Below are 24,092 nucleotides of genomic sequence, written 5' to 3'. Positions count from 1 at the left end.
GAATGGAAGGGGTGAAAATTAGTAGACAGGATGTACTAGAAAGGCTGGGTATGCTTAGAGTGGACAAGTCACCTGGTCCAGATGGCTTGTATCCCAGGTTGCTAAGGGAATTGGGGGAAGAGATAGCGGAAGTGCTTGCCATAATTTTCCAATCTTCCCTAGATGCAGGGGAGGTGTCTGAGGATTGGAAAGTGGCAAATGTGACACCATTGTTCAAGAAAGGGTGTAAGGACAATCCTAGTAACTGCAGGCTGGTCAGTTTAACATCAATGGTGGGTAAAGTTTTAGAAACAATAACCAAGAAAAAAATTAACGGGCACTTGGAGAGGTTTAAGCTAATTAAGGAGAGCCAACACGGATTTGTAAAAGGCAGATCGTGTTTGACTAATCGAATTAAATTTTTTGATGAACTAACAGACAGGATTGATGAAGGGAATGCAATGGATGTTGTCTACACGGATTTTTGGAAGGCGTTTGACAAAGTACCACATAGAAGGCTGGTTAACAGAATTGAGGCTCTTGGAAGAGGTGGGTCAGTGGCAGCTTGTATAAGGAATTGGCTTAAGGACAGAAAACAGCGAGTTGTGGTAAATGACTGTTATTCAGACTGGAGGATGGTAGACAGTGGTGTTCCCCAAGGGTCAGTGCTGGGGCCACTGCTTTTTTTGATATATATAAATGACCTGGATATTGGAATACAGCGTAGAATTTCTAAATTTGCCGATAACACCAAAGTTGGCTATATGACAAACATTGATGATGATACCAATCAACTGCAATGGGACATAGAAAGGCTAGTAGAATGGGCAGATGGAATTTAATACAGAGAAGTGTGAGGTGATGCATTTTGGCAGAAGGAACCGGGAGAGGCAATATACACTTAATGGCACTGTTTTAAAGAGTGTGCAGGGACAGAGGGACCTGGGAGTTTTTTTTTATTCATTCATTGATGGGATGTGGGCGTCGCTGGCTAGGCCTGCATTTAGTGCCCATCCCTAATTGCCCTTGAGAAGATGGTGGTGAGCTGCCTTCTTGAACCGCTGCAGTCCATATGGTGTAGGTACACCCACAATGCTGTTAGGAAGGGAGTTCCAGGATTTTGGCCCAGCGACAGTGAAGGAACGGCGATACAGGTCCAAGTCAGGATGGTGTGTGGCTTGGAGGGGAACTTGTAGGTGGTGATGTTCCCATGCGTCTGCTGCCCTTGTCCTTCTAAGTGGTAGAGGTCGCGGGTTTGGAAGGCGGTGTTGAAGGAGCTTTGGCGAGTTGCTGCAGTGCATCTTGTAGATGGTACACACTGCAGCCACAGTGCGCCAGTGGTGGAGGGAGTGAATGTTGAAGGTGGTGGATGGAGTGCCAATCAAGCAGGCTGCTTTATCCTGAATGGAGTTAATGTGCATAGGTCCCTGAAGGTGGCAGGACATATTGAGAGAGTGGTTGATAAAGCATATGGTATCTTGGGCTTCATAAATAGAGGTATTGAGTACAAAAGTAGAGAAGTTATGCTGAACCTTTATAAAGTGCTGGTTAGGCCACAACTGGAGTTTTGCATCCAGTTCTGGTCCCCACACTTTAGGAAGGATGTCAAGGCACTCGAGAAGGTGCAGAGGAGATTTACCAGAATGGTTCCAGGGATGGGGGATCTTAACTACAAGGACAGGTTGGAGAAACTGGATTTGTTTTCATTAGAGCAAAGGAGGTTGAGGGGTGATTTGATGGAGGTGTACAAGATTATGACGGGTTTGGATAGGCTAGATGGGGAAAGGCTGTTCCCACTCATTGGTGGTACAAGGACTAGGGGACACAGATTTAAGGTTTTGGGCAAGAGATACAGAGGGGTCATGAGGAAAAGCTTTTTTACGCAACGAGTGGTGATGACCTGGAATTCGCTGCCGACGGAAGTGGTGGAAGCGGAGAAACTCAATGTTTTCAAGGGGAGACTGGATAGGCACTTGAGGGAAATAAACTTGCAGGGCTACGGGGATAGAGCGGGGGAATGGGACTGACTGGATTGCTCTAAAGAGAGCCGGCACGGACTCAATGGGCTGAATGGCCTCCTTCTGTGCCGTTATGACTCTCTCCCTCTTTCATTCTTTCTCTCACAAGCAGCCCTCAGACCGGGCGCCGGCTCAGTTCCCATTGAGCAGCCGCGGGGGAAGCGATGTGGGGCGCGATGGGGCCAAGGCTGCGGAAGCCGCCCCTTGCTCGCTCGCTGCCAATTGGGTTGATCCAGATTCCCATCATCTCCATCCAGCCTGTTGCCCCATCTCCCCCCTTCCCCCCTACAAATCCAGGCTGGGGTTTATTGGAGGGTGCGGCCATTCCCAATCCCAGGAGCCCAGCCCGTTGAACACCTTCTCCCACTGGAACAGGAGCAGTGCGCAGGCGCAGTTTGCGGGACCCGCAGCTCCAGCCGCCGCTCGCCCTCACACCAGGCGGCGCCACTGAGCAGGACAGCCAGCGGCCCCGGGGATTGGTCCTGTCAAACATCAATCAAAGGCCAGCAGCCAATCCGCTTGCCCCAAGTCCCGCCTCCAACCGCCGTCCATTGTTGGGGAGAAATTCAAAGCGCCGCGAGCGGGAGCTCAAACTGTCAATCAAAGGCCAGCCCCACCCACTGCACCCTGCTCACTCTCCGATTGGTGACTGGTGGGGTGGGCGGGGCGATAATGGGCCAATCAGTGCACTCCCCGCCTCCGCCTGGGAGCTGGGCTTTGCTCAGGTGAGCAGATCACGTGGGCTGGAAGGAAGGCGGCCACAAGTCAGTTTGTGAGGTCACTGGGCCTCTTGTATTGGAGAATCAAGGAGGAGGGAGTTAAAACATACTATTACCGCACTTAATCGTCAAATAGCTATTTATTTCAAAAAATAAAGCACAGTGATTTGAAATGGAAATGGTGTGGAGATGCCGGTGTTGGATTGGGGTGAACAAATGTAAGAAGTCACACAACACCAGGTTATAGTCCAACAGATTTATTTGAAATCACAAGCTTTCGGAGCGCTACTCCTTCGTCAGGTGAAGTGGAGAGATGCATAAAGACACAGCTTATATAGTCAGAGAATAATGTCAGATGTTTACAGGTAATCTTTCTAACTGTCATTTCTAACTGTGAAAAATGGCAGTTAGAAAGATTACCTGTAAACATCTGACATTATTCTCTGACTATATAAGCTGTGCCTTTATGCATCTCTCCACTTCACCTGACGGAGGAGCAGCGCTCCGAAAGCTTGTGATTTCAAATAAAGCTGTTGGACTATAACCTGGTGTTGTGTGACTTCTTACATTTGAAATGGAAAGACTTACATTTGTAGAGAGGCTTCTGTGATCGCAGGATGTCCCTAAGCACTTTACAGACAATGAATACTTGTGTTGTGTTACAGGAGGTCCGGGGAATTTTTATAACACAGGAGGGGCCTCAGAGAACCCCTGATCTACACTGTCCCATCAAACAGTCCCAGGGCAGGTACAGCACGGGTTAGATACAGAGTAAAGCTCCCCCTACACTGTCCCATCAAACACTCCCAGGGCAGGTACAGCATGGGTTAGATACAGAGTAAAGCTCTCTCGACACTGTCCCATCAAACACTCCCAGGGCAGCTACAGCATGGGTTAGATACAGAGTAAAGCTTCCTCTACACTGTCCCATCAAACACTCCCAGGGCAGGTACAGCATGGGTTAGATACAGAGTAAAGCTCCCTCTACACTGCCCCATCAAACACTCCCAGGACAGGTACAGCATGGGTTAGATACAGAGTGAATCTCCCTCTACACTGTCCCATCAAACACTCCCAGGGCAGGTACAGCACGGGTTCGATACACAGTAAAGCTCCCTCTACACTGTCCCATCAAACACTCCCAGGGCAGGTACAGCACGGGTTAGATACAGAGTAAAGCTCCCTCTACACTGCCCCATCAAACACTCCCAGGGCAGGTACAGCACGGGTTAGATACAGAGTAAAGCTCCCTCTACACTGCCCCATCAAACACTCCCAGGGCAGGTACAGCACGGGTTAGATACAGAGTAAAGCTCCCTCTACACTGCCCCATCAAACACTCCCAGGGCAGGTACAGTACGGGTTAGATACAAAGTAAAGCTCCCTCTACTCTGTCCCATCAAACACCCCCAGGGCAGGTACAGCATGGGTTAGATACAGAGTAAAGCTCCCTCTACTCTGTCCCATCAAACACTCCCAGGGCAGGTACAGCACAGGATAGATGCAGAGTAAAGCTCCCTCTACACTGTCCCACCAAACACCCCCAGGACAGGTACAGCATGGGTTAGATACAGAATAAAGCTTCCTCTACACTGTCCCATCAAACACTCCCAGGGCAGGTACAGCATGGGTTAGATACAGAGAAAAGTTCCCTCTACACTGTCTCATCAAACACTCCCAGGACAGGAACAGCACGGGTTAGATACAGAGTAAAGCTCCCTCTACACTGTCCCATCAAACACTTCCAGGGCAGGTACAGCACGGGTTAGATACAGAGTAAAGCTCCCCCGACATTGTCCCATCAAACACTCCCAGGACAGGAACAGGGGCGTGTTACCGATACCTCCCCTGGATACCAAGGCTAGGAGAGGCACTCTGGATGGTATGGGGAGCTGGGACTTGTCCAAGAGAGTAAATGAAGGTATGAGAACTGAAATAATCTAGAGTAATGTTCGGGTGTTAGTCGTGGCTCAGTGGGAGCACTCTCTCTCTCTCTCTCTCTCTCTCTGTGTCTCAGTGGGAGCACTCTCTCTCTCTCTCTCTCTCTCTCTGTGTCTCAGTGGGAGCACTCTCTCTCTCTCTCTCTCTCTCTCTCTCTCTGTCTCAGTGGGAGCACTCTCTCTCTCTCTCTCTCTGTGTCTCAGTGGGAGCACTCTCTCTCTCTCTCTCTCTCTCTCTGTCTTAGTGGGAGCACTCTCTCTCTCTCTCTCTCTCTATCTCTCTCATCTCTGAGTCAGGAGGTTGTGGGATCAAGTCCACCTCCAGAGACTTGAGAACAAAATCTAGGCCGACACTCCAATGCTGTACTGAGGGAGCACGGCACTGACAGAGGTGCCGTCTTTCAGATGAGACATTCAAGCGAGTCCCCATCTGCCCTCTCAAGTCGACGTAAAAGATCCCATGATGTTATTTTGAAGAGCAGGGGAGTTCTCCCTGGAGTCCTGGCCAACATTTCTCCCTGAACCAACATCACTAAAACAGATCATCTGGTCATCATCACATTGCTGTCTGTGGGACCTTGCTGTGCGCAAATTGGCTGCTGCATTTCCTACATTACAACAGTGACTGCAGTTCAAAAGTACTACATTGGCTGTAAAGCGCTTCGGGATGTCCTGAAGTTGTGAAAGGTGCTGTATGAATACAAGTCTTTCTTTAACAAAGGTGAAAAGGCCCAAAAATGGAACAGTCAGTAACAGGACATCGATTAGTCTCCTCTTATCTTAGAGACGTCAAGGACTCGATACAAAGTGTGTTTGAAACAAAGCATGTAATGATCAATAACATGTCATTCTATAGTGGACACTAGGTGGAGCCGTAGAGCTGTGTAGAGCTGTATATTGCTGTATATATATAAGAGTGGGCTACCCATGATGCAGGAGGCTACCCACAAGGCAGCAGTCAAGATGGAGGCCTCTACAGATACTGTACCTAGTCCACATGTGCTGAATAAAGTGTCTAGCAAAAGCTAGCTCTTATTAAAAAAAACGATTAGTTATTAATGAACACAACATGGTACCAGGATTGGTAAGATCTGCTGAATATTGTGCAATGGGACATGGAGAATTTGAAGCCACCAGAGTGTTTGAAAATCACAGGAAATGTCGACTACAATTGGCAGAATTTTAAACAACAATTCGAACTCTACATTGCTGCCATCGGGTACGGTACGAAGCCAGACGCAAGGAAAATAGCGTTGCTGCTCACGGTTGCAGGCCCACAGGCAATAGAGGTATTTAATACATTTGTATTTAATCCAGAGGAGAACAGAGAAAAATTAGACGATGTGCTAAAGAAGTTTGATACACATTGTTCTCCCAAAAAGAATGAAACCTATGAGAGGAACATCTTCCATTCTCGGACACAGCAGCAAAATGAGACTTTTGATAGCTTTTTGACTGATCTGAAACTGAAAGCACGGACATGTAATTCCTCTGAGCTGAAAGCATCCATGATTCGTGACCAGTTTGTGTTTAGTATTCATGATAAAAAAGTCAGGGAACGTCTGTTGAGAGAAACCGAACTAACATTGGAAAATGCTGTGAATATATGCCAAGCCAGTGAGCTAGCTCGACAGCACACGAAGACTTTCAGTGAAATCAATAATGATACTATTGTAGTAAGTGCTGCTGTCGGTGCTATGTCCTACAAAGGGAAGAAACATGGGCAGAACAGAAATGAAAAGCAATCGGAGGAAGGAATTTTTCATTGTAAACGCTGTGGTTACAAACACCAGTTAAAACAATGCCCAGCATTTGGAAAAATGTGCACAAAATGTCATGGAAAGAATCACTTTGCCAAACAACGCTTTTCAAAATTAAAAGCAAGGAAAGGGCAACAAGTCAATATGATTGAGGACACTGATTTATGTGAGACATTTTTTGTACGAATGGTGTCATGTGACAATGTCAAAAATGATACAGAAAATGTGCAGCCCTCAGATATGGACAATGCTGAACATAAAATTAATGCAGTAAAAGAGGACAAATGGATGATCCCACTGCAGGTAAATGGAGCATTAGTTACATTGAAACTAGACACTGGGGCAAAAGCAAACTTAATCAGTATGAGTGACATTAAAAATATGAAAGAAAAGCCCCAAATACAGAAAAAGTCAATACTACTGAAGGACTATAATGGACAGAAAATAGATAGCTTAGGTGTATGCAGACTTAAAGTGACAGTCAAAGACAAAGTGCATCATCTCATGTTTTCTGTTGTGGCTGAAGGACTTGATTCACTACTGGGTGACAAAGCTTGTGAGGACTTAGAACTGGTCAAGAGAGTCTACCGTATAAACTGTGCCATAAACAGACCAGATGACTCAGTGGATTCTGTAGTAAATAATTTCCAGGCTGTGTTCAAAGGATTTGGAATTCTACCATTCACTTACAAGATCCAGCTAAAGGAGGATGCTCAGCCAGTGGTACATGCTCCACGAAGAGTTCCAGCACCCCTGCGTGACCGGCTCAAGAATGAACTGGACAGAATGACCACACTAGGAGTCATCAGGAAAGTCAAAGAGCCAACAGACTGGGTTAACTCCATGGTATGTGTAAAGAAAAAGAACAATGATCTAAGAATATGCATGGATCCAAAGGACTTAAATGCAAACATAAAACGTGAACACTACCAGATTCCCAAGCAAGAAGAAATCACCAGTGAAATGTCAGGTGCCAGATACTTTACAAAGCTCGATGCCTCACAAGGATTTTGGCAACTAAAACTGGATGAAGAGAGCACCAAATACTATACCTTCAACACACCATTTGGCAGGTATTGTTTCCTCAGAATGCCTTTAGGGATAATATCTGCATCTGAAATCTTTCATAGAGCGAAATTGAAGGTCTGGAAGGAGTCCGGGTCTATGTTGATGACATTATCATCTGGGGCTCCACACTAAAAACACAAGAAACTATCCAAGAGCAGATTGATGACAATGCCGCAACTGAATCTTGTCATTCACCACCAGAACAATCTCATGAAAACACATCAGACTTACCTGTGCTGAGAAGACCCACACATGAAGTAAAAAAGCCTGATAGACTTAATCTTTGAGTATAATGTAAAGCTTTGAAAATGTGTTGACTGTTGTGAAAATGTTTATGTTTATAGAGCACTAACAAAAGTGTTACGGATATCATCTTTATTGTTTTTCTTGAAAGTTGATTGACATTGATTTTGTTTAACCTCAAAAAAAGGGGGATGTAATGATCAATAACATGTCATTCTATAGCGGACACTAGGTGGAGCCGTAGAGCTGTGTAGAGCTGTATATTGCTGTATGTATATAAGAGTGGGCTACCCACGATGCAAGAGGCTACCCACAAGGCAGCAGTCAAGATGGAGGCCTCTACAGATACTGTACCTAGTCCACGTGTGCTCAATAAAGTGTCTAGCAAAAGCTAGCTGTTCTTAATAAAAAATGACTAGTTATTAATGAACATAACAAAGCAGATTAATTTGACTTATTTCCAGAATATTAAACTCCAGCCCAATTATTAACATCAGTAGAAACAAACCCCAACTGTCAGAATGAAAATGGTTCAGTTCTGGATGTGATTAACAGCAGAAATAACAGCAGAATCCAACCCCTGGAGTCACTTGTGAACTCGCTGGTGTCTCAGCAGGTTGGATGACTGAGTGAATCTCTTCCCACACACGGAGCAGGTGAACGCCCTCTCCCCAGTGTGAACTCGCTGGTGTCTCAGCAGGTTGAATGACTGAGTGAATCCCTTCCCACATACTGAGCAGGTGAACGGCCTCTCCCCAGTGTGAACTCACTGGTGTCTCAGCAGGTTGGATGACTGAGTGAATCTCTTCCCACACACGGAGCAGGTGAACGGTCTCTCCCCAGTGTGAACTCGCTGGTGTCTCAGCAGCTGGGAGCTTTATAGAACTCTGGTTAGAATCCATCTGGAACATTGCATTCAGATCTGGGCACCGCACCTCAGGAAGGAGATATTGGCCTTGGAGAGGAGTCACGGCGCAGATTCACCAGAATGATATCGGTGCTAAACGGGTTAAATTTTCTTCAAAAAACTCAAGCAGGTTTGTAGGACGCGACCCAGTCCATGTAACGTCAGGAGGCAGTATCATGTCTCCGAGGCAGCAGGGGAGTCACAACCACAAACAGATGTGGACAAATGGAATCTGCCATTTGCTGCATCAATGTGTCTGGCTCTGTTCCATGGAGGAGCCGCCAGATTTTCAGTTTCACCCACCCCCCCCGCCCTCCGATCTGCAAGCTCCCTGTCAGCCCTGGGTTAGCGGTTGGAGCTGGATATTGCACAGATGCGGCCTGGCCATCAAAATGGCTGGGTCCTCTTGCCGAGGACATTGGACAGGCAGCACCATCGCACCGCTTGCCCGATGTCCACCCAGAATGAAAATCAGACCCAAGAAGTCTAAGCTCAGCAATCTCAGCAACGTCAAACACATCCAAGATCCCCGATCAGCTGCAAGAGAAGGATCGACATTCCATTCTTGCCCATGTGCCAGTTGCAATTGAGCCTTTCTTTGAAAATGAGCCTGACTGAATGATCTGATCTGTGGTGTTTAATGGACTTGGGAAGCCAATCATATTTGGAAATATGAAACTGAACCCTGTATTTATTGAAAATATCAAATCTACCTTATTCAGCTGACTGATGCATCTCAATGGCAATAGCATTGCGATAATAAAGGTTTGCAAATCAGAGCTGAATTTGATATTTCCAATAAAATCAACCTCAATGTTTCACAAATCCGAGATGTTCCAAGAGTTTTCAATGCGTTGGACCAGACTGGATGATGATAAATATTTGGACATCTCCAAGCACACTGCCTGACACTAGATTGTCCTTCACATTACAAGCTGTCTTATCCTCTTCAGCAATGCACATCTTCAAATGAGAGAAAAGGTCGTCACGTGTCTGGGTTTCTTCCTGCACAATGGACCTCCAGTTTGTTCCCATTTGCTCACTGCATGTGAAGAGATCACTGCTTTGCTGTCAGATCACAGGCCAAATGTCAGAATTAAAGCAATTGTGGTGATAAGAGTAGCTGGAACATTATTAAGGATCAGAACCAAACTATTGTCAGGAGAAATTTGCTTGGGTTGTGTTTGGAAACAGCAGGGGGTGATTTTAATCTCACGCACCTGAAGGGAAACTAATGCGATCAGATTGGCCGCTTGTTTTAAACTCTGTCCGATTTCACTTTCGACTGAAATCATTGGAGACCAAAATCAGGGAAGGTGTAAAACAGGCAGGAAATTCAATCCTGTCAGGTGGGGGAGGTTCAAATTACCCCCTGCATATCTGAACTAGAAGGACAACTACTAAAAATGGCCAAAAGGATAATAAAATAGCTATGGAAACAGCCTGAGCAGTTCCGCAGCAACACGAATCCCCAAATGGGAAGCTTTCTGCTTTCTAACCTCGTACACTATTTATCTACAAAGTACATCTCTAATTATCATCAACAGCAAGCTGCAATATCAGTTACTGGAATATGATTGTTTGACTAAGTAAGAGTTCAGCCAAAGAACTACCTGCAGTTATTTTACAAATATAGTATTTTCTTACTTTAAGCAAATCCTTTGAAGTTTTCTTTTGCCTTTTACTTTTTGTTGTGTGTGTTTTTTTCTCTTTAGGTCCCTGCACACAACTAAAGCATTCGCAGCTGAGGGAACAGGTGGGCAGCTTGCTCTGACCCTGCCGTTCTACTGTGACCCGTGGGGTCTCACCCTCCAAATGGACTTCCTTGTGGGGACACGCTCACTTTCTGTTGACCCCCCTCTTTCTTCCCGACAGTCCAGTGGAGATTAAGGATTTGCAGTGTGAGGGAGAATGGGCATAAACCCACATCCCACCATTCTTTGGTGCCATTTGTTGAGCTGGCATGCTGTGCCCATCTCCGTTAATGACTTCTGATGTCCTTCAGTTTTTTGAAGCAGAAACAGTGTCCACAAAGAGCTACTTGTGCTTCAAAAGACTCGAGCCGCTCGGCCAAACAGCCACGTGGACTTTCAGTCCAACATATAATCCATCGATCGATCGATTACTCATTTCATTCATTTAGTAATGGCAGATTTTACTATCTTACACCACATTCTGTGTATTTAAGATAGTAACTGAGGCCTATCTGAATTGATGTTGATAAATTATTGGGAGGGTAGAAGTGGTGCGATGCTCAACACTAAGAGTCGGACTGTTTCCGATTCACCAATTGAACACTTTGCTCTCACCAACGTGCGCGGTCCCTTTAAATGTGCTGCGCGGTTTCTCTCCCAGCGGCAGGAGCTGGTGAGCGGCCTGCGCGGGGCCTCGCCATTGCTGCACCACAGTGCAGCAGCGCACCTTAGGGGCAACATTGGTGTGCGGCCCTCAGCAGCTCACCACAACTTGTTAAGTGGCCTTCCAGCCCAAATCATTGCCCACCCCTGCCCAAAACCATCTTTAACGGGATTCTGCCTCCTGACGGAGCTGGGAAAGATTTTGCCATTATTACCACAATTGGGCACCATCTGCTTTTCCAAAGATCTCTGAGCTTCTCTAATGGCTGCTTTTGTCTCCCTCAACTGTGGGTGATATTTCTCTCTATTCTTCTGTAAATTGAATTCATCTTGATCTGAACTGGGTTCAATGTAAGATAGTTCAGGGAGTCAGGCATCATTCACCCCTACACTTACGCTGGCCGGTAAAACCCCAGTCATTTCCTTACTAAGGATTCCTCTGGTTCCTCGCCATATATCTGTCAGGATACCGAAACCCAGCTTCTTACTGTCCACTCCTGGAGGCCCCACTCCCTGAGCCTACAACCTTCAGCAGGGTCAGTGGTGGAGTTCAACAGCAGGAGTGAACCCAACTATCAGAGTGAACAGGGTTCAGTCCTGGATGTCATTAACAGCAGCAATAACAGCAGAATCCAACCCCTGCCATCACTTGTGAACTCGCTGGTGTGTCAGCAGGTTGTATGACTGAGTGAATCCCTTCCCACACTCGGAACAGGTGAATGGCCTCTCCCCAGTGTGAGTGCACTGGTGTCTCAGCAGGTTGGAGCTCTGAGTGAATCCCTTCCCACACACTGAGCAGGTGAACGGCCTCTCCCTAAAGTGAACTCGTTGGTGTAAGAGCAGGCTGGAGTTCTGAATGAATCCCTTCCCACACACTGAGCAGGTGAATGGCCTCTCCCCGGTCTGAACTCGCTGGTGTGTCAGTAGGTGGGATGAATTTGTGAATCCCTTCCCACACACGGAGCAGGTGAATGGACTCTCCCCAGTGTGAACTCGCTAGTGTATCAGAAGGGTGGTTGAATTCGTGGATCCTTTTCCACACGCAGTGCAGGTGATCGGCCTCTCCCCAGAATGAATTCGCTGGTGTGTCAGCAGATCCCTTTTGCTTTTAAAGCTTTTCTCAGTCAGAACATTTAAAAGGTCTCATGTTTGTGTGAACAAGTTGATGTCTCAGTAGCTGGTATGACTGAGTGAGTCCCTTCCCACACACGGAGCAGGTGAATGGCCTCTCCCCAGTGTGAACTTGCTGGTGTGTCAGTAGGTCACTTGACTGAGTGAATCCATTCCCACACACAGAGCAGATGAACGGTCTCTCCCCGGTGTGACTGCGCCGATGAACTTCCAGCTGATACGGGTAATCAAAACCTTTCCCACAGTCCCTACATTTCCACAGTTTCTCCCCGGTGTGACTGTGCTTGTGTTTCGCCAGGCCAGAGGATCGACTGAATCCTCGTCCACACACAGAACACGTGTACGGTTTCTCCCCGCTGTGAACGGTGCTTTTTGCTTCCATGTTATGTTTGATGATATTCAGGTCCCGATGAATAGAGTGACTGTCAGATCTTGATGTGATGTTTGAGTTAAAATTTCTTGTCTACAAATCCTATCCTTTGAAAACCCTGTAAAATAAATCTAAAACAGGAAAAAGGGAGCATGAGAGAGAACTCACAAAAACACAGACAGTTTGTGAAATTGAGCTCAATGAATCTGGGAATTTGTGGGGCCGGTACTAGAAAAAAAGTAACGATGAAAGCTGTCGGATTGTCATAAAATCCCAACTGGTTCACTAATGTCCCTCAGGGATATGGGGATCGGGCGGGAAAGCCAAGCTGAGGTCGAAGGTCAGCCATGACTTTATTGAATGGCGGAGCAGGCTCGAGGGGCCGTATGGCCCACTCCTGCTCCTAATTCTTGTGTTCTTATGGAAGGGAACCAGCCACCCTACCTGTCCCACGACTTCTACCGCCTAGAAGGAAAAGAGTAGCAGCTCCATGGAAACACCATCATCTGCAAGTCACACACCATCCTGACTTAGACATATATCGTCATTCCTTCATTGTCACTGGGTCACAATCCTGGAACTCCGTCCCTAACAGCACTGTGGGAGCACCTTCACCACATGGACTGCAGTGTTTAAAGAAGGTGGCCCGCCACCACCTTCTCAAGGGCAACTAGGGATGGGCAATAAATGCTGGGCCATCCAGCGACACCCACATCTCTAGAATGAATAAAAAAATCTGCATATGTAAAATAGATTAAAAGCCTTTACAGAAATACCTGTTCCTAAAACAATATTCTTTTACACTGTAGGGACAGAGTCTGTTTAACAACCTAATCTCCCCCAGAATCCACCTCCTTTGACAGTCTCACATTGGAAATTGTTGGGTCCTCCTTGGGCTCAGAAGTACTGGGGGTTAAACCCAGCAGCTTCTCCTCCATCTCCACTCCAGCTCAAACTGAAGCAACAATAAGACCTTCACAGGTGGCCAGGGACTGACTTCCGCATCCAGCGCCCGCCCTGATACAAGCCGGCTCTGGTTTGGCGGCTCTGCTGTGTCGATCCAGTTGTGGTTTCTCCTGTCCGGGTTTCCTGGTGCCGCGCTCATCAGTCACCTGACAACCCATTGCTAACGGAAGCGCGTCATCCTCGGTCCCAGGGACCGCCTCAGGAGGATAGAAGATGGCCGCGCATGCGCCGTGCTGCAGGTGGAACCAGTCTGTCTTTCCTCCACCAAGATGGCGGCGCGTAACCCGGGCCTGTCACCAAGAAAAAGCCTCACCGCTGCCGTCCGGTGGAACACTGACTGGGCCGCTGGATCTCATTCGGGCCTGAGGCCATTCTCCAACTTTTTAAACCCTGCGGCGTGGCCTACCCACAGTTTATTAATCTCCCGACCCCGCTCCCGCCGACCAGCAGCTCCACCCGGTGACTGCGCAGGGCTTCCTTTGTAAAGTCGGGGAGGGACACATGACCTGGGCCCACGGCCTGATTGACGGGAGCTTCCGACCAATAGGGAACGAGTGGGGCAGGGCTGGAGGAGCGAGCCGGCGGCGGGTCCTCCAACCAATCGGGGAGCCCGAGGGGCAGGACTAGCGCTGGCTGATTGTCTGATCCGCAGGGCAGCGAGTTTCTCCAGTCCCTTGTTCAGGGCCCGGGGCCAGGGGAGGCTGTGGGCCTTTATTCCCCTTATTGGACACAAGGCTCTTTGTCTCACAACACACTGGCTCAGGTTTTAATACAGACTTTTTAAATTCACGAATAAAAGCAGATTAACCTCGTGCTCCTGTAGCACAAACTTTTTAATATTTGGGAGTAAAAGTACAAGTTTTTTTCCCTCTGGGGAATTTATTATTAGTTTCAGGAAACAACAACAACCACTTGTATTTATAAAGTGCCTTTAATGTAGTGAAACGTCCCAAGGCTCTTCACAGGATCGTTATAAAACAAAATTTGACACCGAGCCACATAAGGAGATATTCGGGCAGATGACCAAAAGCTTGGTCAAAGAGGTAGGTTTTAAGGAGCATCTTAAAGGAGAGAGAGGTAGAGAGATGGAGAGGTTTAGGGAGGGAATTCCAGAGCTTAGGGCCCAGGCAACTGAAGGCACGGCCGCCAATGGTGGAGCGATTAAAATCGGGGATGCTCAAGAGGCCAGAATTAGAGGAGCGCAGATATCTCGGGGTGTTGTGGGGCTGGAAGAGATTACAGAGATAGGGAGGGGCGAGGCCATGGAGGGATTTGAAAACAAGGATGAGAATTTTAAGAATGAGACACTTAAGGAAAAGCAGGGAGTGGGGGAGGGTCAAGCCCTTATGGGACAGGGTCACTAATTCTGTTGTGCGACAGTTACTGGGACAGACTGTATCTCCCCCTCTCCTCCACACAGGGATTTGTGGTAGTTAAAGGGACAGTGATTCTCCTTGTTCTGCGAGATTGTAATTAAAGGGACACTAATCTGAGATGGCTGCGAACTTTTAGTGCCGCCAGCCTTTCTAAAACATCTTCCTTTTTTGAGGATCTGTGTGAACTCGCTGGTGACTCAGCAGGTGGGATGAACTCTGAAACCTCTTTACACAGTCAGATCATATAAAGGGTCTCTCATCGGTTCTGGGGCAGGAGGGATCTGGTTAACAGTGATCACAATATCATTAAGTTTAAAGTAGTTATGGAAAGGGACAAAGAAAAATCAACGGTGAAAATACCCAGCTGGAAGAGAGCCAATTTCAGTGATTTGAGAAGGGATCGAGCTCAGGTGGACTGGAAACAAAGATTGTCCAGGAAAACAGTGAATGACCAATGGCAGGCCTTCAGGGCTGAGATAGTTCGGGTACAAACCAAGCATATTCCCATAAGGAGGAAAGATGGGCCATCCAAAGCTCGAGCTCCCGATGACAAAGGATCTACAGGTTAGAATAAAACAGAAAAAGGAGGTTTACGACAAATGTCAGGTACAGAATACAGTCAAAAACCAGGCAGAATACAGAGTGCGGGGGAAATTGAAACAGGATATAAGAAGGGCAAAGAGACAATGAGAAAAGATTAGCGGGTAACATAAAAGGGAACCCAAAAATCTTCTATAAACATATGAAAAGTAAAAGGATAGTTAAAGGAATGGTGGGGCCGATTAGCGGATCTCATCATAAGAACATAAGAAATAGGAGCAGGAGTCGGCCATTTGGCCCCTCGAGCCGGCTCCGACATTTAATGAGATCATGGCTGATCTGATCTTGGGCTCAGCTCCATTTCCCTGCCCGCTCCCCATAACCCTTCACTCCCTTACTGTTCAAAAATCTGTCTATAGAAACATAGAAGATAGGAGCAGGAGTAGGCCATTCGGCCCATCGAGCCTGCTCCACCATTCAATGAGATCATGGCTGATCATCCAAATTCAGTACCCTGTCCCTGCTTTCTCTCCATATCCCTTGATCCCTTTCGATTAAGAAATATATCCAACTCCTCCTTGAATATATTTAATGAACTGGCCTCCACCGCCCTCTGTGGCAGAGAATTCCACAGGTTCACCACTCGCTGGGTGAAGAAATTCCTCCTCATTTCAGTCCTAAATGGCTTACCCCTTATCCTTAAACTATGACCCCTGGTTCTGGACTCCCCGGCCATCGGAAACATCCTTCCTGCATCTAGTCTGTCCAGTCCTGTCAGAATTTTATAGGTTTTGATGAGATCCCCTCTCAACCTTCTAAACTCCAGCGAGTATAAGCCAAATCGACATCATCTCTCCTCATATGTCATTCTTGTCATCCCAGGTATCAGCCTGGTGAATCTTCGCTGCACTCCCTCCATGGCAAGAAAATCCTTCCTCAGATAAGGCGACCAAAACTGCGCACAATACTCAAGGTGCGGTCTCACCAAGGCCCTGTACAACTGCAGCAAGACATCCTTGTTCCTGTACTCGAATCCTCTCGCTACGAAGGCCAACATACCATTTGCCTTCTTAACCGCCTGCTGCACCTGCATGCTTACCTTCAGCGACTGGTGCACAAGAACACCCAGCTCTCTTTGCACTTCCGCTTCTCCCAATCTATTGTCATTCAAATAATAGTCTGCCTTCCTGTTTTTGCCACCAAAGTGGATAACCTCACATTTATCCACATTATAGTGCATTTGCCATGTTTCTGCTCAATCACCCAACCTGTCCAAATCGTACTGGAGTTTCACGACATCTTCCTCACAGCATACCCTCCCACCCAGCTTTGTGTCATCTGCAAATTTGGAGATATTACATCCAATTCCCTCATCCGGATCATTAATTTATATTGTGAACAGCTGGGGTCCTAGGACCGATCCTTGCAGTACCCCACTAGTCACTGCCTGCCACTCGGAAAACGACCCATTTATTCCAACTCTTTGCTTTCTATCCGCCAACCAGTTCTCTATCCAAGTCAATACCTTGCCCCCAATCCCATGTGCCTTAATTTTGCTCGCTAATCTCTTATGCAGGACCTTATCAAAAACCTTCTGAAAGTCCAAATATACAACATCCACTGGTTCTCCCTTATCTATTTTACCAGTTACATCCTCAAAAAATTCCAGTAGTTTAGTCAAGCACAATTTACCTTTTGTAAATCCATGATGACCAGCAATGCATCTACTAATTCCAGGGCCACTTCCTTAAGTACCCTAGGATGTAGATTATCAGGCCCTGGGGATTTATCGGCCTTCAGTCCCATCAATTTTCCTAACACCATTTCCCTACAAATACTGATTGCTTTCAGTTCCACCCTTTCATCAGACCCTATGTTCCCCGGCATCTCTGGGAGGTTATTTGTGTCCTCCTTTGTAAAGACAGAACCAAAATATGTATTTAGTTGGTCTGCCATTTTTTTGTTCCCCATTATAAATTCCCCTGATTCTGACTGCAAGGGACCTACGCTTGACTTCACCAATCTATCTCCACCTTAAATATATTCAATGACCCAGCCTCCACAGCTCTCTGGGGCAGAGAATTCCACAGATTTACGACCCTCTGAGAGAAGAAATTCCTCCTCATCTCAGTTCTAAAAGGGCGACCCTTTATTCTGAAACTGTGCCCCCGAGTTCTAGATTCCCCCATGAGGGGAAACATCCTCTCCGCATCTACCCCGTCGAGCCCCCTCAGTATCTTATATGTTTCAATAAGATCACCTCTCATTCTTCTAAACTCCAATGAGTATCGGCCCAACCTGCTCAACCTTTCCTCATAACACAATCCTTTCAACTCGGGAATCAGCCTAGGGAAGCTTCTCTGAACAGCCTCCAATGCAAGTATATCCCACCTTAAATAAGGAGACCAAAACTGTACGCAGTACTCCAGGTGTGGTCTCACCAATACCCTGTACTGTTGTAGCAGGATTTCCCTGCTTTTATGCTCCAGCCCCCTTGCACTAAAGGCCAACATTTCATTTGCCTTCCTGATTACTTGCTGTACCTGCATGCTAACTTTTTGTGTTTCATGAACAAGGACCCCCCGGTCCCTCTGTACTGCAGCATTTTGTAATCTCTCTCCATTTAAATAATAATTTGCTTTTTTATTTTTCTTACAGTTTGCCAACCTGAAAATGACCCATTTATCCTGACTCTCTGTTTTCTGCTAGTTAGCCAATCCTCTATCCATGCTAATATATTACCCCCAACCCTGTGAGCTCTTATCATGTGCAGTAACCTTTTATGTGGCACCTTAGCGAATGCCCTCTGGAAATCCAAATACACCACATCTACTGGTTCCCCTTTATCCACCCTGCTCATTACATCCTCAAAGAACTCCAGCAAATTTGTCAGCATGATTTCCCTTTCATAAAACCATGCTGACTCTGCTTGACTGTATTATGATCACACGGAGGCAGAGGGCGTGGCTGAGGTACTGAATGAGTACTTAGCATCTGTCTTCACAAAAGAAGAGGATGAAGTTAATGTCGCAATAGAGGAGGGGGGAGTAGAGAAATTGGATAAAAATAGATAGAAAGGAGGTGCTAAATAGGTTGTCCTCACTCAAAGTTAACAAGTCACCCGGTCCAGATGGGATGCATCCTAGATTGCTGAGGGAAGCTAGGGTGGAAATAGCAGAAGGTCTGACCACAATCTTTCAATCTCCCTCAGATATATGGGAGTGGTGCCAGAAGACTGGAGGATTGCAAATGTTACACCCCTGTTTAAAAAAGGGGAGAGGGATAAACCTGGTAACTACAGGCCAATCAGTCTAATGTCAGTGGTGGGTGAATGACTAGAGACCATTGTCAAGGACATTAATTCTCACTTGGAGAAGCATGGGTTAATAAGGGACAGCCAGTATGGATTTGTTAAAGGTAAATCGTGTCTGACTAACCTGATTGAGTTGTTTGATGAAGTAACAGAGGGTTGCTGAAGGTATTGCAGTAGATGTTATATATATGGACTTTCAAAAGGCATTTGATAAAGTACCACATAAGAGACTTACTTGGAAAAGAGAAGTACATGGTATTAAAGGGCTGATGGTAATTTGGGTATATAATTGGCTGAGGGATAGGAGACAGTGAGCAGTGCTGAGGTATGTTTTTCTGACTGGAGGGAAGTATGCAGTGTGCTCCCCCAGGGTCGGGATTAGGACCATTGCTTTTCTTGTTATATATAACTGACTTGGACTTGGGTATAGGTGTACAATTTCAAAGTTTATGGACGATACAAAACTTGGCAACGTAGTAAATAGTGAGCATAGTAGTAGCAGACTTCAGGAGGACAGAGACAGACTGTGAAATGAGCAGACACAAGGCAGATGAAATTAAATGAGGATAAGTGTGAAGTGATGCACTTTGGGAGAAACAACAGGGAGAGGCCGTATAATCTAAATGGGACTATTTTGAGGGGGTGCAAGAGCAGAGGGACCTGGGGGTCCATATTCAGAAATCTTTGAAAGTGCCACGGCAAGTTGGTGAGGCGGTTCAGAAAGCGTATGGGATACTTGGCTTTGTAAATGGGGCCATTGAATACAAACACAAGGAAGTTACACTAAACCTTTACAAATCACTAGGAACATAGGACAGGAGGAGGCCATTCAGCCCCTCGAGCCTGTTCCACCATTCAATGAGATCATGGCTGATCTGCGATCTAACACCATACACCCGTCTTTGGCCCATATCCGTTAATACCTTTGGGTAACATAAACCTATCAATCTCAGATTTAAAATTAACAATTGATCTCGCATCAATTGCCATTTGCGGAAGAGAGTTCCAAACTTCTACCACCCTTTGTGTGTAGAAGTGTTTCCTAATTTCACTCCTGAAAGGTCTGGCTCTAATTTTAGACTATGCCCCCAGTCCTAGAATCCCCAACCAGCGGAAATAGTTTCTCTCTATCTACCTTATTTGTTCCCCTTAATATCCTGAAACCTTCGATCAGATCACACCTTAACCTTCTAAATTCTAGGGAATACAACCCTAATTTGTGTAATCTCTCCCCGTAACTTAACCCTTGGCATCCAGGTATCATTCTGGTAAACCTACGCTGCACTCCCTCCAAGGCCAATATATCCTTCCTAAGGTGTGGTGCCCAGAACTGCTCACAGTACTCCAGGTGTGGTCTAACCAGGGTTTTGTATAGCTGTAGTGTTTTGGCCTCAGCTGGAGTCTTGTGTACAGTTCTGGGCACCACACTTTAGGAAGGGTGTCAAGGCCTTGGAGAGGGTGCAGAGGAGGTTGACCAGGATGGTACCAGGGATGAGGGACTTCAGTTATGTGGAGAGATGGGAGAAGCTGGGATTGTTCCCCTTAGAGCAGAGAAGGTTAAGAGCAGACCTAATAGAGGTGTTCAAAATGATGAGGGGTTTTGATCGAGTAAGTAGGAACAAACTGTTCACTCTGGCAAGTGGGTCGGTAACCAGAGGTCACAGATTTAAAATAGTTGCTAAAAGAACTAGAGGGAAATGAGGAGAATTGTTTCACACAGAGGGTTGTTAAGATCTGGAACGCACCATCTGAAAGGATGCTGGAATCAGGTTCCACAGGAACTTTCAAATGGTAATTATACATGTACTTGAAGAGGACTAGTTTGCAGAGTTCTGGGGATAAAGCTGGGTGTGGGACTAAATTGGACAGCTCTTTTAACGAGCCGGCACAGACACGATGGGCCGAATCACCTCCTTCTATGGTGTTAGATTCTATGATCAGTGTGAAGACGTTGGTGTCTCTCAAGGCTCTTCAAGCTTTTAAAGCTCTTCCCACAGTCAGAACATTTTACGGATCTCTCGTCAGTGTGAACAAGCTGGTGTGCCAGCAGGTTGAAGGACTGAGTGAATCCCTTCCCACACACAGTGCAGGTGAACGGTCTCTCTCCAGTGTGAAATCGTTGGTGTCCATTCAGCTCCCAGGAGCTTTTAAAGCTTTTCCCACAGTCAGAACATTTAAAGGATCTCTCGACAGTGTGAACTCGCTGACGTGCCAGCAGGTTGGAGGACCGAATGAATCCCTTCCCACAGACAGAGCAGGTGAACGGTCTCTCCCCAGTGTGAGCTCGCTGGTGTCCCTTCAGCTCCCCAGGGCTTTTAAAGCTCATCCCACAGTGGGAACATTTAAATGGTCTCTTATCAGTGTGAGCAAGCTGGTGTCTCAGCAGGGTGGATGAACCAGTGAATCCCTTCCCACACACGGAGCAGGTGAACTGCCTCTCCCCAGTGTGAACTCTCTGGTGTATCTGGAGCTTGGATGACTCTGCAAATCCCTTCCCACACACGAAGCAGGAGAACGGTTTCTCCCCAGTGTGAACTCGCTGGTGTGTATGGAGGCTGGATGACTGAGTGAATCCCTTCCCACATTCAATACACGTGAACGGCCTCTCCCCAGTGTGAACTCGCTGGTGCATCTGGAGCTTGGATAACTCTGTGAATCCCTTCCCACACTCGGAGCAGGTGAACGGCCTCTCCCTGGTGTGACTGCGTCGATGAGATTCCAGCTGGGATGGGCAATCGAATCCCTTCCCACAGTCCCCACATTTCCACTGTTTCTCTGTGGTGCGGGTGTCCTTGCGTTTCTCCAGGTTGGACGATCAGTTAAAGCCTCGTCCGCACACCGAACACATGTATGGATTCTCCCCGCTGTGAATGGTCTGATGTTTTTTCAGGCTGTGTAACTGGTTAAACTTTTTCCACAGTCAGTGCACTGGAACATTCACTCGGGTGTGTGTCTCGATGCTTTTCCAGTCACACGGATGTCTGAAATCTTTTCCCACAGACAGAAGAGACAAACATTTGCCCTTCCATATTCAAAGGTCAGTGATATTCAGGTCCTGATGAATGGAGTGACTCTGTCAGATCTCGATGTGATGTTTGTTTTGAGTTTCCCATTTGCAAATCCTGCCCTTCTGACAGCCTGTAAAAGGAGTTTACAAAAGCCATCACTGTAATTACAGGATAGAAATTCAGAACGGACAGTTCTAGTTTCTGTGGAACATTTTTTCCTCTCTTGTTTCCCCAAAGCTGTAAATCCCCGTCCCACACACTTTCCCTCCTCCCTGTGCTGAAATCCAAACCCATCGCACCATCTCCAACATTTATTTCCTCCACTCCCAGTTTTCCCCCTCCCTCTACTCTGGTTGGGTTCAGTTCTCCACCCGCTGTGTGCAGAGTGAGAATAAAATCAATGAGTCAATGATTGTCTCTCCTGGTCACGGGACCCTGAAGCCCCGCCCACTCTTTGTTCCTGTACCAAGATGGCCGCACATGCACCGTGCTGCAGGTGGAACCTGTCTGTCTTTCCTCCACCAAGATGGCAGCGCGAAACCTGGGCCTGTCACCGGGAAAAAGCCTCACCGCTGCCGTCCAGTGGAACATAGACTGGACCGCTGGATCTCATTCGGGCCTGAGGCCGTTCTCCAACTTTATAAACCCTGCGGCACAGCCTACCCGCAGTTTATTAATCTCCCGACCCCGCTCCCGCCGACCAGCAGCTCCGCCTGGTGACCGCGCGGGACTTTCTTTGTAAAGTTGCTGAGGGACACGTGACCTGAGCCCGGCCTGATTGACGGGAGCTTCCGACCAATAGGGAGCGAGTGGGGCAGGGCTGGAGGAGCGAGCCGTGGCGGGTCCTCCAACCAATCGGGGAGCCCGAGGGGCAGGACTAGCGCCGGCTGATTGTCTGATCCGCAGGGCAGCGAGTTTCTCCAGCCCCTTGTTCAGGGCCCGGGGCCAGGGGAGGCTGTGGGCCTTTATTCCCCTTATTGGACACAAGGCTCTTTGGCTCACAACACAGAGGCTCAGATTGCAATACAGACTTTTTAAATTCATGAATAAAAGCAGATAAACCTCGTGCTTCTGTGGAACAAACTTTTTAATATTTGGGAGTAAAAGTACAAGTTTTTTTCCATCTGGGGAATTTATTATTAGTTTCATGAAACAGCAACCACTTGTATTTATAAAGCGCCTTTAATGTAGTGAAACATAGAAACATAGAAGATAGGAGCAGGAGTAGGCCATTCAGCCCCTCGAGCCTGTTCTGCCATTCAATGTGATCATGTCTGATCATCCAAACTCAGTACCCTGTCCCTGCTTTCTCCCCATATCCCTTGATCCCTTTAGCCTTAAGAAATATATCTAACTACTTCTTGAATATATTTAATGAATTGGCCTCCACTGCCTTCTGTGGTAAAGAATTCCACAGGTTCACCACTCTCTGGGTGAAGAAATTCCTCCTCATCCCTGTCCTAAATGGCTTACCCCTTATCCTTAGACTGTGACCCCTGGTTCTGGACTCTCCTCATAATTTTGTACACCTCAATCATGTCCCCCCTCAGCCTCCTCTGCTCCAAGGAAAACAAACCCAATCTGCCCAGTCTCTCTTCATAGCTGAAGCGCTCCAGCCCTGGTAACATCCTGGTGAACCTCCCCTGCACCCTCTCTAACGCGATCACATCCTTCCTGTAGTGTGGCGACCAGAACTGCACACAGTATTCCAGCTGTGGCCTAACCAGTGTTTTATACAGCTCCATCATAACCTCCTTGCTCTTATATTCAATGCCTCGGCTAATGAAGGCAAGTATCCCATACGCCTTTTTTACCACCTTATCCACCTGTTCCGCCGCCTTCAGGGATCTGTGTACTTGCACACCCAGATCCCTCTGACCCTCCGTCTTGCCTAGGGTCTTTCCATTCATTGTGTATTCCCTTGCCTTGTTAGCCCCCCAAAGTGCATCACCTCGCACTTTTCCGGGTTAAATTCCATTTACCACTGTTCCGCCCATCTGACCAACCCATCTATATTGTCCTGCAGACTGAGGCTACCCTCCTCGCTATTTACCACCCTACCAATTTTTGTATCATCCGCAAACTTACTGATCATACCTTTTACATTCATATCCAAGTCATTAATGTAGACCACAAACAGCAAGGGACCCAGCACCGATCCCTGTGGTACCCCACTGGCCACAGGCTTCCAGTCACAGAAACAACCTTCGACCATCACCCTCTGCCTTCTGCCACTAAGCCAGTTTTGTATCCAATGTGCCAAGGCACCCTGGATTCCATGGGCTCTTACCTTCTTGACCAGTCTCCTGTGCGGGACTTTATCGAAGGCCTTACTGAAATCCATGTATACCACATCCACTGCGTTACCCTCATCCACACACCTAGTCACCCCCTCAA

At 47.1% G+C, this 24,092-nt stretch overlaps 1 pseudogene; it reads right to left on the bottom strand.

Moving 5' to 3' along the window:
• Nucleotides 1–24,092, bottom strand: part of LOC147119130 (uncharacterized) — a 202,248-nt pseudogene that overhangs the window by 19,192 nt on the left and 158,964 nt on the right.

The sequence above is a fragment of the Somniosus microcephalus genome, chromosome 4 (genome assembly GCF_052327205.1).
Source record: "Somniosus microcephalus isolate GS21.2 chromosome 4, FLI_Smic_1.0, whole genome shotgun sequence".
In the NCBI taxonomy this organism is placed as follows: domain Eukaryota; kingdom Metazoa; phylum Chordata; class Chondrichthyes; order Squaliformes; family Somniosidae; genus Somniosus; species Somniosus microcephalus.
This window is presented reverse-complemented; position numbering and strand designations above follow the sequence as displayed.